General features: G+C 41.2%; 1 protein-coding gene across 1 annotated transcript in view; it reads left to right on the forward strand.

Moving 5' to 3' along the window:
- The first annotated feature begins 2 nt into the window (after nucleotides 1-2).
- Nucleotides 3-14,076, forward strand: part of MYRIP (myosin VIIA and Rab interacting protein) — a 236,970-nt gene continuing 222,896 nt past the window's right edge. The window contains exon 1 of the mRNA XM_037526745.2: nucleotides 3-24. The gene's annotated coding sequence lies outside the window, so the exon portion shown is untranslated. The remainder of the gene's footprint in view (nucleotides 25-14,076) is intronic.

The following is a 14,076-nucleotide window of genomic DNA, read 5'->3' on the forward strand; positions in this document are numbered from 1 at the left end:
ACCGCTCCCGCCTGGCCACCCCGCGTGAGTACCGTGCCCTCCCCGGGGGCAGCTTTGCGCCGCTCTCCTCCGCGCCCTGCCGCAACTTCGGGGGGTGGGCGTGTGGAGGTGTTTGTTCATGTACCCCCACATCCCGTGCGCGCGCGCCCTCAGCGCGGGTCCCCGGGCAGGCCGGTCAGCTCTGCGGAGGCGCGGCGGGCATTGAACTTGCTCGGGGCTCATTGCGGAGTCGGAACCACCCCTTTCTCGGGCTGCGGGCGCTGGAGCTCGCCCCGGCGCTCCCCCCGCGTTTTCCGCTCCCCACTGGCCACGTAGCGCCTGGGCTGCGGCTCACCGCGCACCTACTCCGCGGCCAGCGCGGGCGGGGCGCCTCCAGCCATCTGGTAAGCGCCCCGCGGCCGCCCCAGAGGCCGCCTTGACTCTTTCGGTCTCTTCATTTCTGTCAAATGGGGCTAATCAGGGACTCGCTCAAGGTCACGGCCCGCGCGCAGGATTAGAACCCGAGTAGACCGCGGCGTCCCGGCAGGGTCCCCCGACTGCCGGCGCTTGCGGGGGAGGGTGGGTCCCTTAAGCTTCATCCCCGTCTCCCCATACGATCTCTCCCTAACTCCGCTGGGTTTGGTGAGGTTGAGAGCAAACCCTAAGGTTTGGGGTTAGCCGCAGGCACCTTCTGAGAAAGTGCGAAGCGGAATCCGCGGTGGGGACCTTGGACTGGCAGCCTTTGGAGCATCCCTTGCTTCCCCTGTCACTTAGTTTACTAACGCCAAGGCAGGGGAGGGGAGTTGACTGCGTATCTGCTCTGCTCTGAGATCTGTTCTGCCCTGTTTCCTTCCCCCACAGGAGCCCTGTGGCTGCCTGTAAGTATTCCTGTTGGGCCCAGGAATCCCTCAGAGAGGAGGGCATGCCTTAGGGTTGGCTTCGCTGGCATTAGCTTCCTCTGCTGCTAGAAAATGCCATGAGTCTGGCTCCATTTCGGATGGCCCTGTCTCTCCCCAGCGATCGGGACTTATTTCACACTTTCCCAGGGGAGGGTGGAGTCTAATCCCAGTATTTGTAAATGTTGCCGGATGTAAATCCTTTACTCTGGATCCTTTGAGGTCACTCTTGTGGGACCGTGGTCAGTGTCCAGGGCTTGGGGCCGGGGAGAGGGTCTTCCTTCTTCTCTTGTCGTTTTCGTGCTGCTTCTCCAGCTCGGCCTCCCCCAGCCCAACCCAGTGAAGAGATGACTAGTTTTGTGTTGTCTGAGAAACACATTTGCGTCTCCACTTTTTCACCTATAAAATGGAAAAAAAATCCCGCCTTTTAGTCTTCCCACGACAGTGGGGGCATGCTGGATGAGAAAGTGTAAGGGGGATGATCCAAGAGGATCTGCAGCAGTGGGTGGAAATGGAGGTGATTGAAAGAATTTTTACAGCAGCAACTCAGAACCTATTCACAGTTGTAAAAGTCCACCCCTTTAGAGAAATTCAGTTTGCTATGACTTTGAAATACTACTTTTCCCTCTTCTTGTTCATGTTCCTTGCGTGGTTGTAGGCAGCTGCCTGTCTCCTAATCGCCACCCTCCCCCATCTGTGGTGTGTCCCTGCAGGAGGGAAGTTTGCTGTCACTGGGGGACTGGGGGCTGTCTCTGGTGGTGGTGGGGGGCAGTGTGTCGGTGTGTGTGGAGTTAGGATTGTCTCTGTGGAGGTGGCGTGCATCTCTCTGTGGCAAGTTTTCTTTGTGATCTGGGTTTTCTGTACGGAAGGGAAGGGAGAGGTGTCTCCTCCTGGGTCTGTTCACTTTGGAGAAAGTAAAGTCTTAGCCAAGTAATTTGAATCTAACTGGGGTATAGATTGTGACCTGTCTCCTTCCTCCTGCCCAGAGGGACAGAAAGGAGGGCTTATTTGTGGCAGTGAAATACCTCATAGAGAACTGGGGAGCCCCCTGTTTTTACCTTTGTGGTAATAATTTGCATAGTTTTTGTCTCAAAGGCAAATTAAGGAGAGATGGCTGGTCACATCTTTGTTTTGACATTATGTTGAAGTATAACAATCACAGAAAAGTGTACAGGTCTGAAGTGTACATTCAGTAAATTCTCACAAGCCAAACACATGTGTGTAACTAGTGCTCAGGTTAACATCTATCCCCTAAGGATATGCATCACACTGCTTATTTTTGTCAGGGGTTTTATTTCTATTACTATTATTATGTATCATTTGTGTTTCAAAGCTCAAACAAAACTGTTTGATGATTTTCTGCTTCCTTTTTTTTGACTGCAAACCAAAGGTAGTTTACCTGACTTAATGTTAAGTTCAGACCTATGCCAGTGCAGAAAGCTAGAAGGGAGAATGTGGTCTTTTTTAAAATGAATTAATTAATTTTTGTGTAGGACTGGTGGTTAGGCAAGAGGTGCCAGGTGGGGGCCAAGGGGTGGTGGTGGTGAGAGGATTCACTAGAGACAGAGCGGGGAGCAGAACAGGTGGATCCACTGAAATGCACTGCTAAAGAGAGCAGCGGGCGAGACAGGAGAGGTCTGCTGCGCCATATGGGGTTAACTTGCTGGCCAGGAATAGAACTCAGGCCCTGGAGGTGACAGAGCTGAGACTTAACCCCTAGGCCACCAGGGAGGCCTGAAAATATGGTCTAAATCTGGGTAGAGAATGAGGTGGTTGTCCCTACCATACCCCGATGATCGGTTCTTGGGTGTCTGACAAGCTGGACCCTGATATAGCAGCATTAACACTGATTAGTTGAGATCTGTTTATTCAGAGTGTATTTAAATAATGCAAACTTGAAATTGTATGATATCAAATACAAATGAAGAAAAGAGATGAATAAATAATCATTTGAAACAAAAATGGAAATAATTCGAGTTCCCCCAAGTTAAAAACTGGTGAAAAACTGCAGAATTCTAAAACTGAGTATTTATGAACAGTTAGTTCTATTGCCACATGGTGGCACCACAATGGCTGGTTCCATTCTTTCCCAAGCCCTCATGAAGGGATACCAGGAATCAAATCCAACAATTCAGTGCCCCCCAAAGTGATTTTCAAACACTGTTACAGTATCTGACAGGCAGCTGCTATGAAATCCATGGATGGAACTATGATCCAGGTGGAGTTGAGACAGTTGCCTCTCTTCAGCAATATGGAGCTGGGGTGTATCATTGGAATTTTAAAAAGGGTCAGCTGAGAAGCTAGTTTTGGTGTGTTATGATCCCTTTGGTCTCATCCTACTGCCAATTCCCCAAAGGTATGAGAGAAAAGATTCTCTGTTTTCACAGTGCACTCTCCATAGTGAGCTGGGAAGAATAACCAGAACTGGAGGACCAGCCAGATTGCTGCTGGAAGAGATGCCTTATATATTCCACAGTGGAGGCATCATCAAGGGGAACCACTTGGGGTGTGGTATTGTACCCAGCCGTGGAGAGGGTGGATCCACGAACCTTCTCTTCTTTCCCTTTCATGTCTGTTACTTTCTCCTTTTATCTCATAGTGTCAGAGATGCTGTTTAGTTGGTTGTAGTTATCTACTGTGCCTGTGTTTGCTAAGATTTTTAAGTGTTTGTGTCTATCTAGTATTTGCAATGTGCTGGATCCTGTATATCTCTCTGTCTTTCTGTCATCCATCCAATATTCACCATAAGAGGAGGCTGGCTTTCCCATTTTATAGGTGAGCCTCGAATATTAAGCATTACTTCTAAGTTTATACACTCTGCCAGCCAGAGTAAGAATTGAGAGTCATGTCTCTCGGTCAACTCCCCTAGTAGAGTTATACCCTTCTACAGAATGAGAGGAGTCTTGCTTAATTCTTTTGTCCTCCCTGGCACCCAGTGTCGCACTGTACCTGTAGTAGCTACTTCAATCTATGGGATTGCCATAAATCGATTGCTATTCTTGATGCTTTAGGCTTTGTTATGAATTTTAGGATCTGTCTAATACCCCTTCCCATGACAAATGCTCTTATCAAAATTTGTTAGAATAGCAAATGAAATGTATATTCTTATTTCTTTTCCTTCAAATATTTTGCAAATCAAAACTTTTTATTTCCCATTGTTTACCGTGAAATTTTGGTCCCCATTGTAATGGCACTTCTCTAGAACCAGATATCCTTGAATAACAAGGATCTTGTGAATATAAATTTTTTAAACACAAGTAATCCCTTTTTTTAAAACTCAACAACACATGAGCGTTGTTAATGTCAATAATTATTCTTGTGTCATTATTTTTATCCTCCTAAAAAGCCATTTCATCTCTGTATCATAATTTATTCAACCAAATCATTTTTCAAAAACATTAATCAACTTATACTTTTTGTTATTACTTTGTCTATATCTTTATTTCCTGAGGATGAATTGCTTTGTCAAAATTGATTTTTCTTTACATTTTTGGTAAAGACTGCCAAATAACATTCCAGGAAAATTTATAAATTCATTTTGCTTATATATGAGTATGCTAGATTCATATGCCTTGCCAGAAATTAATATGATTATTCATCAAGATTGCCAATTTCATAAGCAAAGGGAAAAAAAACAATCTTGTTTTTTACTTTGCTTTACTTTTCTAGTGATCTGAATATATCTTCATGTTTATTAGTGCTTCATAGCAGACTTCACTGTAGTTTTCCACAGGCTGGTTTCTCTTTTACTTCTGTAAATAGAACTTATCACTTGGTGATAACTTATCACTGATCACTTTGAGAGAGCTATCGGGTTGTTTTAAACAGATTGTATTCATGTTTTTAACTGCTAAATATCACTCCATGATATAAAAATGCTGCATTTTATTAATCTGTTCTTCTATGATGGGCTTTAGATTATTTCTGCATTTGGGGGGGACTATCACATAGGTGCATGCTGTACACATCCTTGAAATGTATTTATGCATACACAAAAGAGATTCTTGAGATTGTAAGCCCAGAAGTGTAATTGCAGGATCCTATTTTATGTAAACTTACACTTTGACAACATGATACCAAATTGCTTCCCAAACTGGCTATACGTATTTAAATTTCCATAGCAGTGTATTTAGGTAATATCTGCCACATTAAGCACAAAGTAATACTAGAGAAGGAAGAATGTGGTATAAGGGGAAAAGTATAGATACGTATATGTTTTTGTATCTAGAAATAATCTGAAGTTCATTTAGAAAGCTTAGAAGTTTTTGACCTTTTCATTATAAATCTTGTGTCCTAAAAATGATTATATGTAAATATATAACATAAAAGATAACATGTAAGTATAGGTAGTAAACATCACGTATTTACTCAGCTTTGGGGAATTGGTAAGAGTTTAAGTAAAAGGCCAGTTATTTCGTTGTTCAGAGCTAGTGGTGGAAGAAGGTGAGCCCCCATCCAGGAGAACCGAAAGCTTCTCTCCCAGCTCTGTACCTTACCCATGTGCATCCCACAACTGTCAAGCTGTTTATTTTCATTGTTTCTTCTTTTAAAATTTAGAAGACCTTGTTTGGGGTAATTCTGAAGTAGTGCTGTGTCATTAACACCCTAATGTGAATGGATTGATGTGATCAGTTGCAAGTGACAGAAAGACTAGAACATTAGGGAACCACCAGAAGGTTATTGGGAAATAGGCTGGAAGGTGGAAGTGGTTGAGGGACAGAAGGGATGCTTTACTCAGAAAAATCTCACCGCTCAGACTCATTCTAAGAATCAATTCTGCATTTATGTAAGGAGAGTAAAAAGTGCTTTATGGTAGGTACCCGGATGCTGTTAGAAATTGATTTTGGTTTTGTATTCAGCCATGTGTTACTTCTCCCATTATCTCCCCTAGGTAATTGTTAAAATTTTAGGGTATATATTTATATGTCATTAGCTGGGGAAAGAAAAACACCTTCTGGAAAGTCATTTTATGGCTATGATAGATAGTGTAATGCCACCGATGTGACAGATACGTGATCTACAGCGGAGATGCACGGTTCCATTCTGTGGGCTGACAAGTTAATCTCACTGAGCAGACACTTGGGAAACGAACCCAAGGCACATGAGGAAGGACAGGTGACTGGAGGACAGAGGTGCCATGGCCCCAGGATTTAATGTGGCTATCTGCCAAAGTCTCCACATGATCTTCTGACCCTGAATCATGGTGTCTCAACAGCTGTCTTCCTATATAGCTCTCCCTTTTATATGAAATATAGCTAAAGTATGCAGGGTCATTTTCTAAGCTTGGAAGCCTTCCTGTTAGGGCCCTTTTGGTATAATTGAAGAAAAGGAAAATGACTTGAACCTCCTTATATTATAAGTCTTTTTTTGGAAGATAGCCCACTGTATAAGCAGTATTTTCAACCCCAAACCAAATCTCTTCCTAACCTCCTCTTGTCTCAAGCACCATTTCATTCTTTTTTTTTTTCTTTTGAATAATACTATTAGAAATTCTGTTCTAAAATCTCAATAATGAGTGCTAACTAGGCTGTTACAGTAAATTTGGTTGCAAGTTAATGAAAGGTAAAAATTCATTTTATTACTGGAACTTTATAAACCGTTCAATTCTATTTTTTTTTAAAGAATTTTTTTTTAAAGATTTATTTTTTATTTATACAAGAACCGGGGTACAGTCAGAGGCGCAGGAAGGTGAGAAGATTCACCAGAGACAGTGGAGAACAGAACAGGCAGACAGATGGAAGACACTGCTGAAGGCAGCAGCGGGCAAGGCAGGAGAGGTCTGCTGTGCTCAAGCACCATTTCATTCTATCTGTGTAGCTCCAGCCTCAGAAAAAATGGCAGGTGCTGTTTTTCTGTTTGTTTTATATAAAAGTGTTTTTATTATTTTGCTTTTTTTTTTTTGGAAAAATGATTTATTGATTGTTTTCCACTTTGATTTACTAGGATGACATGTAACCAGAGTGTTAGAGATTAACCTCCTTCTTTTATGGGTAATTAGAAGAAAAATTAAAAATATAATTTTAATTGGAGCCTTGTTTAAAGTCTTTTAGAAACCTGCCAGTCAAATTTTTAGCTCCACAGTCCAGTAAATGTCAGGTAACTCTCCCAGGACTGCAGATCTTGCTGACTGGTCTGTGCCCTAATGCTGCCAAGGTCCCTTAGAGGTCCCTTCTGTGTTCCCAGTTCTGGATCCCTCCTCCTTCAGCTTCCAGGTATCTGATGCTTGCTCTTCCCACTGCCATCACCCTACTTTCTGCCTCAGTTCCCCTCCCCTCAGACTGCTGCTGGAGTCAGATGGCAATGCAATGTCCCTGTTTCTTCCTTCTTTTTATAAATGATCCAAAAGAAGCAAGAAGAATGAAAAACAACAAACCAGACACCTTTTTCTTTTTCAAATCTGGGAGATTGTTAAATTTGCTTCCTCCAAGAGATGGGAGGATTGCTGGGAGAAACAAGATCCAGTGGGGGCCAGGAGGAGAGGCATGGTCTGAGCTCTGAGTGTTCAGTGTAGAGGCTCTCAGAAGTGCACAAAACCCAAGTCCCTCTGGGTGACAGTGGGATAAGGAAGCTAGTAGAGATAGCAGGCTCTTCCTAACAGCCTGCCCAGTGCCGCTCCTCTTCTCAGTAATCTCACCAGAGTGGTTACAGGGGTCTTTCCAGACTTTCTAAAGAGCCAGCTTCTTCCTCCCTTCTCGCCTGTATCATCCTTTTTAAAAAAATTAATCTCTGGGGCCTCCTCTGGTGGCGCAGCAGTTGAACGCTGGGTTGCGAAGCTGCCCGCAGCCTCTGCAGCACCGGTTAGATCCCTGGCCCCGGGGCAAGGGTCCCACATGGTGCACAGACCTCTCCTGCCGCCCGCTGCTCCCCTCAGCAGTGTACTTCGTCGGTCTGCCTGTTCTGTTCCCCGCTCTGGCTCTGGTGAATTCTCTCACCCTCCTGTGCTTCTGACTGTACCCAGTGCTTGTATAAATAAATAAATAAATAAATAAATAAATAAATAAATAAACAAACAAATAAACAAATAAATAAATAACTCTTTAAAAAATTAATCTCTGTTCTTACCCTTATTATTTATTTCCGTCCTTCTACTTTCTTTGATTCTATTCTTTGTCTACGCTCTTGCATTTAAATGGTTTACTCATTAACCCCAGCCTTTCTTCTTCCTTATACACACATTTTATACAGTAAATTTCATCTAAGCATTGCTGTAGCAATATTTGATTCTTGCATTTTTGATATGCGGTCTCTGTCATTGTTCACATGTGCATTTTTTAAACTTTCATTGTGATTTCTTTGATTTCTTTATGATCTTTTATTTGTTTAATATACAGACCTTTTTCAGCAATTTTTTTTTTTCTATTTTTAGTATATAGTGATTAGAGGATGTGGTCTACATGACTGCTGTTCTTTGAAATTTGTTTTGAGACTTGTTTTATGGTCTGGTACATAGTTTTCACAAATGTTCCATGTTTTCTTAAAAGAAAGTTATTGATTGCAGTGATCCATGTGTGTTCACTAGCTTAGGTTCACTAATTGCGTTAGTGAAATCTTCTATCTTCCATACTCATTTTGTGCAGCTTGGTTAATCAGTCATTGAGGGAGAAATGCATTGAGGTGAATTTATCAGTTGCATTTTGTGCTTCTTTCAATTTTTGCTTTGTATATTTTGAAGCAATATGCATTGAGGGCATTCTACCTTAATATTTTTCCTGATCAGTTGATTGCATATCCTTATGAAACAACTCTTTTAATCTCTAGTAATTCCCTATGTTTTTAAGTCTGTTTTCAATAGATCTAAGCCAGCATTTGCCTATCTTATTTTCTTAGCCTTTCACTGTTAGTGGTTGTAAATATTTTTATTTTACTTGTGAAACCATTGCAAACAGCATAAAGCTCCTTTTTTTTAACCTGTAAATTTTAATATGAAAGCTATGTTAATTTATGGTGCTCCTGTTAATATATTTGGATTTATTAATATTTTACCTCTTGGCCCTTCCCTGGTGGCGCAGTGGTTGAACGCTGGGTTGTAAGGCTGCCTAAAGCCTCTGCAGCACCAGTTTGATCCCGGGCCACTGGCAAGGGTCCCACAACAAAAAAAAGAAAATATTTTGCCTCTTTACTTTTTTCTCTTTCATTGCCCCACTTGTGTGTGTGTGCGTGTGTGTGTGTGTGTGGCTACTCTATTTAATCATTTTTTATATTAATTTAGTTCCCTTCTATTCTACATTATATTTTCCTCTTTAATCTATTCAAAAAATTTTGCACTCCATTTTGATTTTTCTGGTACTTATTATATGTAAGTTTAGCACGATCTGAACTGAATCAGCATCATTTCTTTCCTCCTGAACAATTCAAAGACTTTACACTTAACTCTGATCACTCTGTAACCAATTTACATGCTAATGTTGTTCGGTACTTTAGTCAGATTTTTAAAAATCCTGTGTATTTTTTTCTTTTTTCATGTGGTGTGCAGTTTTTGACAATATTATTCTACTGTCTTCCAGCTTCCATTGTTGCATTTTACAAATTCAGCTAACAGTCTGATTATTATTTTTTTGGTAGGAATTTGTCTTTTCTTTCCAGTTGATTTTCATCCTTTTCTGGGCTTTTGTACTGAGATTCACTACAATGTATGCATTAATGGGGTTTGTTTTAATTACACCACTCAAGATTCACTGGGCTTCCTAAATGTAAGAACTGATGTCTAATCAGTGTTCTGGAAAATTCTTTGCCATTATTTATTTGAAACTCCTTTTCCATTCTCTACTGTCTTCTCCTGAAACTCTAATCAGATACATCTTGGTCCTTCTTCCTGTATTGTCTGTGTCCTTTGACCTTTCTCCCATGTTTTGCTTCCTTTCTTAGTACTGCCTTCTGGCCTTTTATTTCGGCTCTGTTTGCCAAGTCACTAGTTCTTTTTTCTGCTACATGTTTTTTTTTTTTTTTTAATAAAATCTGAGTTTTTATTAACCTTTTTACATATGTATGGTAATTCTTGCAGTTTCTTATTCATTTAGTTATATTTTACCAAACTCTTATTTTCTTAACCATATTAAACATACTTATTTGAGGTTTTGTGTAAAATAATCCCATTATTAACAGGAATTTAGCAATTGGAGAAGACTGATCCAGCAGTCTACTTCTGTGTTCTTTATCACCGTAAACTGAATTGAGAGAATTAATAAGCGGTTATATTGGGGGTTCAAGCAATGGAGCTAAGATCTCCCCTGCCCAAGATTTCTACCCACGCTCCATCTTAAGGCCAAGGAGAGTTTGTGAGCTTGAGTAACACTGGGTTTCCTAGGATTCTCTGACTCTCATTAAGGATCAAGGGGTTCCCTGCCCCCTTGGAGTAAATCTCAACAAAGGTCTAGAAGGTTTAGCCCCTCACACTGGGCTAAAGATCATGCCTGCTTTGCCCTCTACCCTCCACTGACTGGGTGAAGAGGAAGCTTGAAAACCCATCCGTTTTATCCTTTCTCCCTCATGGTCCCATTCTAATCTGCCTCAAGTGGACCAAGACTCATGCCATCCTGCTCTTTATTCCTGCATGTCATCCCCCAGCTCCAAGGCCTCTTCTCTCAGTTCTTTCTCACATTAGCTCCAGGCTCTCTGTCACTCCTCCAGCACTACTGCTACAACAGTCCTGACAATTTCATTACACATCTAGAGGATGCTTCCACCACCCTGACCTCTCAGTTCTTCCACCCCCTTTGCTCTGATTGTCTGTCTCCAACCAATCCTGCCATTCATGTCCACAGTCGTCAATAGACATTTTCATTTCCAGAAACTGCCAAGCCTTCCCCATCTGTTTCATGCATGATGTTCTCTGATTACCAACTTTCATCGTCCAATCTTTTCTCTCTCTCAGTCCAATTTTATCAATTCCTCAATGCTTCCAACCTTCAGACCGTGATCCCTGACGCTTGAGGTCCTCTCCCTCTACCTTTTCCAGTTTATATTTAATAATCTACGCCATAATTAACTCTTTGAGTACACTCTCAGTTCACTTATCCCTTTAGGGCAACATCCTCAAATGCCAGTCTCTGCCTACTCCCTGCCTCACTTGTGTGGCCGAGTATGGCTAGATGAAAACTTAGACTGTTGGCCGGTCTCACGGGACTGTGAGCATCAGGTGAATCTCTTATGCTGCCTGGTATTTCCTTTGTCCTTGCATTCTTCTATTCTTTTCATTGATTATTTCACATTTTCTTCTATCTTCCCAGACTTCCACACCTCTACTGCATCCACACTCTAACATAGTGTCCCTGCTTCCACCTTTACTGAGAAAACTAAAGCCATCAGAGGAGAACTTCTGCAGACTTGCTCTACCATCAGCCACCTTGCCACACACTCTGCCTTCTGTTCTATGACTAAACATGAAATATCTGTGCTTGTCTCTAAAGTCAGCCCCTTCATTTTCCAGCCCTGGAACCCACCTTCTTAGAATACTCAAACATCATGCGTTATCACTCCAATAATTCTTCCTTTTGCCCTTGGCATTGACATGTTTCCTCTCTTCACCAGATCATTCCCATAGGCTTGTGAACATGCCACCTTCTTAGAAATACTCTTCAGCTCACTTCTGCTGCTTGCTGTGATTCCAGTGTATAGAAACTGCTGAAAAGAGTTGTCTTTCTCCCTGCAAATCCTCTGCTACCATTCTCCATTGAACTTCAGACTACACATTCCTACTTTCATCAACATTCATAAGAACCTATCAAGATTACTGATGACCACTCATTTCTCAGGTAGGAATTAGCTAGAAATGCAGTTAGCAGCACAACAGGCTTCATTTTTAAAAACTCTGTAAAAATTGGAGTTCAGTGTGGAAGCAAAGACCTACATTTGTGTAAAGCAGGAACCCCCAATGAGTCTTCTAAAATAAAACAGTTTGTATCTAAAGTCAGACCCTCCATTTCCCCGTTGTCACCGGTATCAATTTTGCCCATTTAGGTAGCTTCACTCTCCAGATGTTTCTCTCATATTGATGCCTGATAATGTGCCTCACTCTTAACATTCTTAATGAAACCTCGTCATCTCAAACCTGGGAATCTAACCTAAGGGAAGAAATCCTTAATGCAGAAAACACTGTATGCACAAAGGTGTTTATCATTATTCTCTATGAAGTAGTGCAAAATTGGAATCTACCCAGATGTAAAACACTAGAAGCAGGTCAGTAATTATCTCCACTTGGTACAATATAATGCCACCAGTAATAGTGATGCATAATTGATGGTACTAACATGGAAAATATGCAGAAGATGAAGTGAAACAAGATGCATACTTCTGTGTATAATAAGCATAATTGATGTACTAACATGGAAAATATGCAGAAGAGAAAGTGAAACAAGATGCATACTTCTGTGTATAATAAGCCAGAATAGCAACAGCACCTACATAGAGTTGGGAGAAATAAGACATCAGTGGACCAGTCTGTTAGTGGTTGTATTTGTTTGATGGGGGTCAGGTGATTTTCTCTTAATGTTATCATTCATTATGTTAAAATTTGCTTAAAGGGGATTTTTTTTTTTTTGGTAGTAAATATCACACATAAATTTTAAAGGAAAATCTCAAAAGAATGAGCTGGGTGGAGAGCTTATAGAAGCTCCTGGTGAATCCTTGAGGATTTGTTCCTTTTGGACAACTGTCATGCAGAATTGAGGCTCCTAAAGAGGGAAATTATAAAGAGAGAGTACAGTGAAGATTCTCTGCTGGGCCAGACGGGCCACATTGTTAGAGATTGTCTTCTACCCCTGTCCCTGGGACTCCGAGTAGGGCTGCATGCTTCGTTTCTGGGTTGTCCGTAGTCTGTCATAGCTCTGGGTGCAAATGGGCCCTCATGCTGTTTGTTGAAATTAAAAATCAACTGTCAGAGACTATATAGCAAATTCCATTGGTCAAATTGTGGAACTCTTACATTATGTTTTTATGGCATTATCTTTGGAGTTGGAGGGAAAAATATCAAAATTCATTTTTCATTCCTATCCAAATTGTATTAAATATCCCTGGGCATTAATAGTATAAAACTACTCCCCTGGCCTCTGTAGTCCCTATCAAATTGCAGAGCCATTTCATTTAAAATAAAGTTGCAGCTATTTTGGTTAACTCATGCTTAAAAGTTCTGTAATGTTGTCTGTAAAATTCTGTAACACACCTTTAATTATCCTCGAAGTAGCAAACTTTAATTAGAGTGCGTGTCACTGCACCTCCTGCTGATGGAAGATGTATTACTGAAGTGTAGCTGGTTTGTGAAACCCTCCGTCGATCAGGCTAATGCTAAAGATCGTTAAACAATTTCCCTCCTGCCATGGTACTGAGTTGGAGGTTTTTTTCATTTGCCTAAAGCAACTTTATTCTCCTCTTCGTTATCTATCCAATAGGATATTATCTAGGATCCAATCTCTTTATAATGTTATTGCTCATATATCTTTGAATATAGCCACAGTTTGAAAGACCTAGCTGAGCACAATATTTTATTATAAGCTTTTCTATTTGAAACTGTTTTCCTTTTGAAAATGTACACTCCAGTCCAGTTCAAACATTTATTTCAACTTCCACTATATTGAAGTTTCAAAAAGAAAGAAAAAAAGAAACCTATTCACTGCACTCAGGCCTTAGATTATTAAAGAAGCCATAACATTTAAGAAGGATCAGATCAGAGAGATGTTTTTGGAAATCATTGGGTCCAGAGGTAAAAAATAGGTGGAACAAAAGTCACCTGTAGATCATTCCACCATTTCACCAGGTGATGTGGATTATTGATGAGACTGGTGAATTTCATGGACATGACACCATGGTGAGCCTTCTGTTGCTGTAAACTGAGCGTCAGTCATAGTATGGTGGTGGCGGTGAAGGATGATGACAGTGACTTAGATATTGTGATTTATAAGAAATACATATTTGGCCATTAAGATGGCTAAAATATATTTCTCGTATATATTTAGGCTTCACCCACAGTTCTTGGCTCACAGTTTCCAAAAGCCTTTGGATTTTCTAAGTGTTGAGAGTGGTGAAAGGTATCTTTGGAACCTTCTTAGGTTGGGAGTTGGTTACCAGTGAAGCCAAGTCTGTGATCAGAGCTGTGACATCAGGGAAAGGGTTGAGAAAGGGGCTGGAGATTGAGTTAAACTGCCAATGGCCAATATTTTAATCAATCATGTATGAGTAATGGAGCCTTCATAAAAGCTCATATCTTGAC

This window comes from Talpa occidentalis, unplaced genomic scaffold, assembly GCF_014898055.3.
Source record: "Talpa occidentalis isolate TD23 unplaced genomic scaffold, MPIMG_talOcc4v2.1 talOcc4.10, whole genome shotgun sequence".
Lineage (NCBI taxonomy): Eukaryota > Metazoa > Chordata > Mammalia > Eulipotyphla > Talpidae > Talpa > Talpa occidentalis.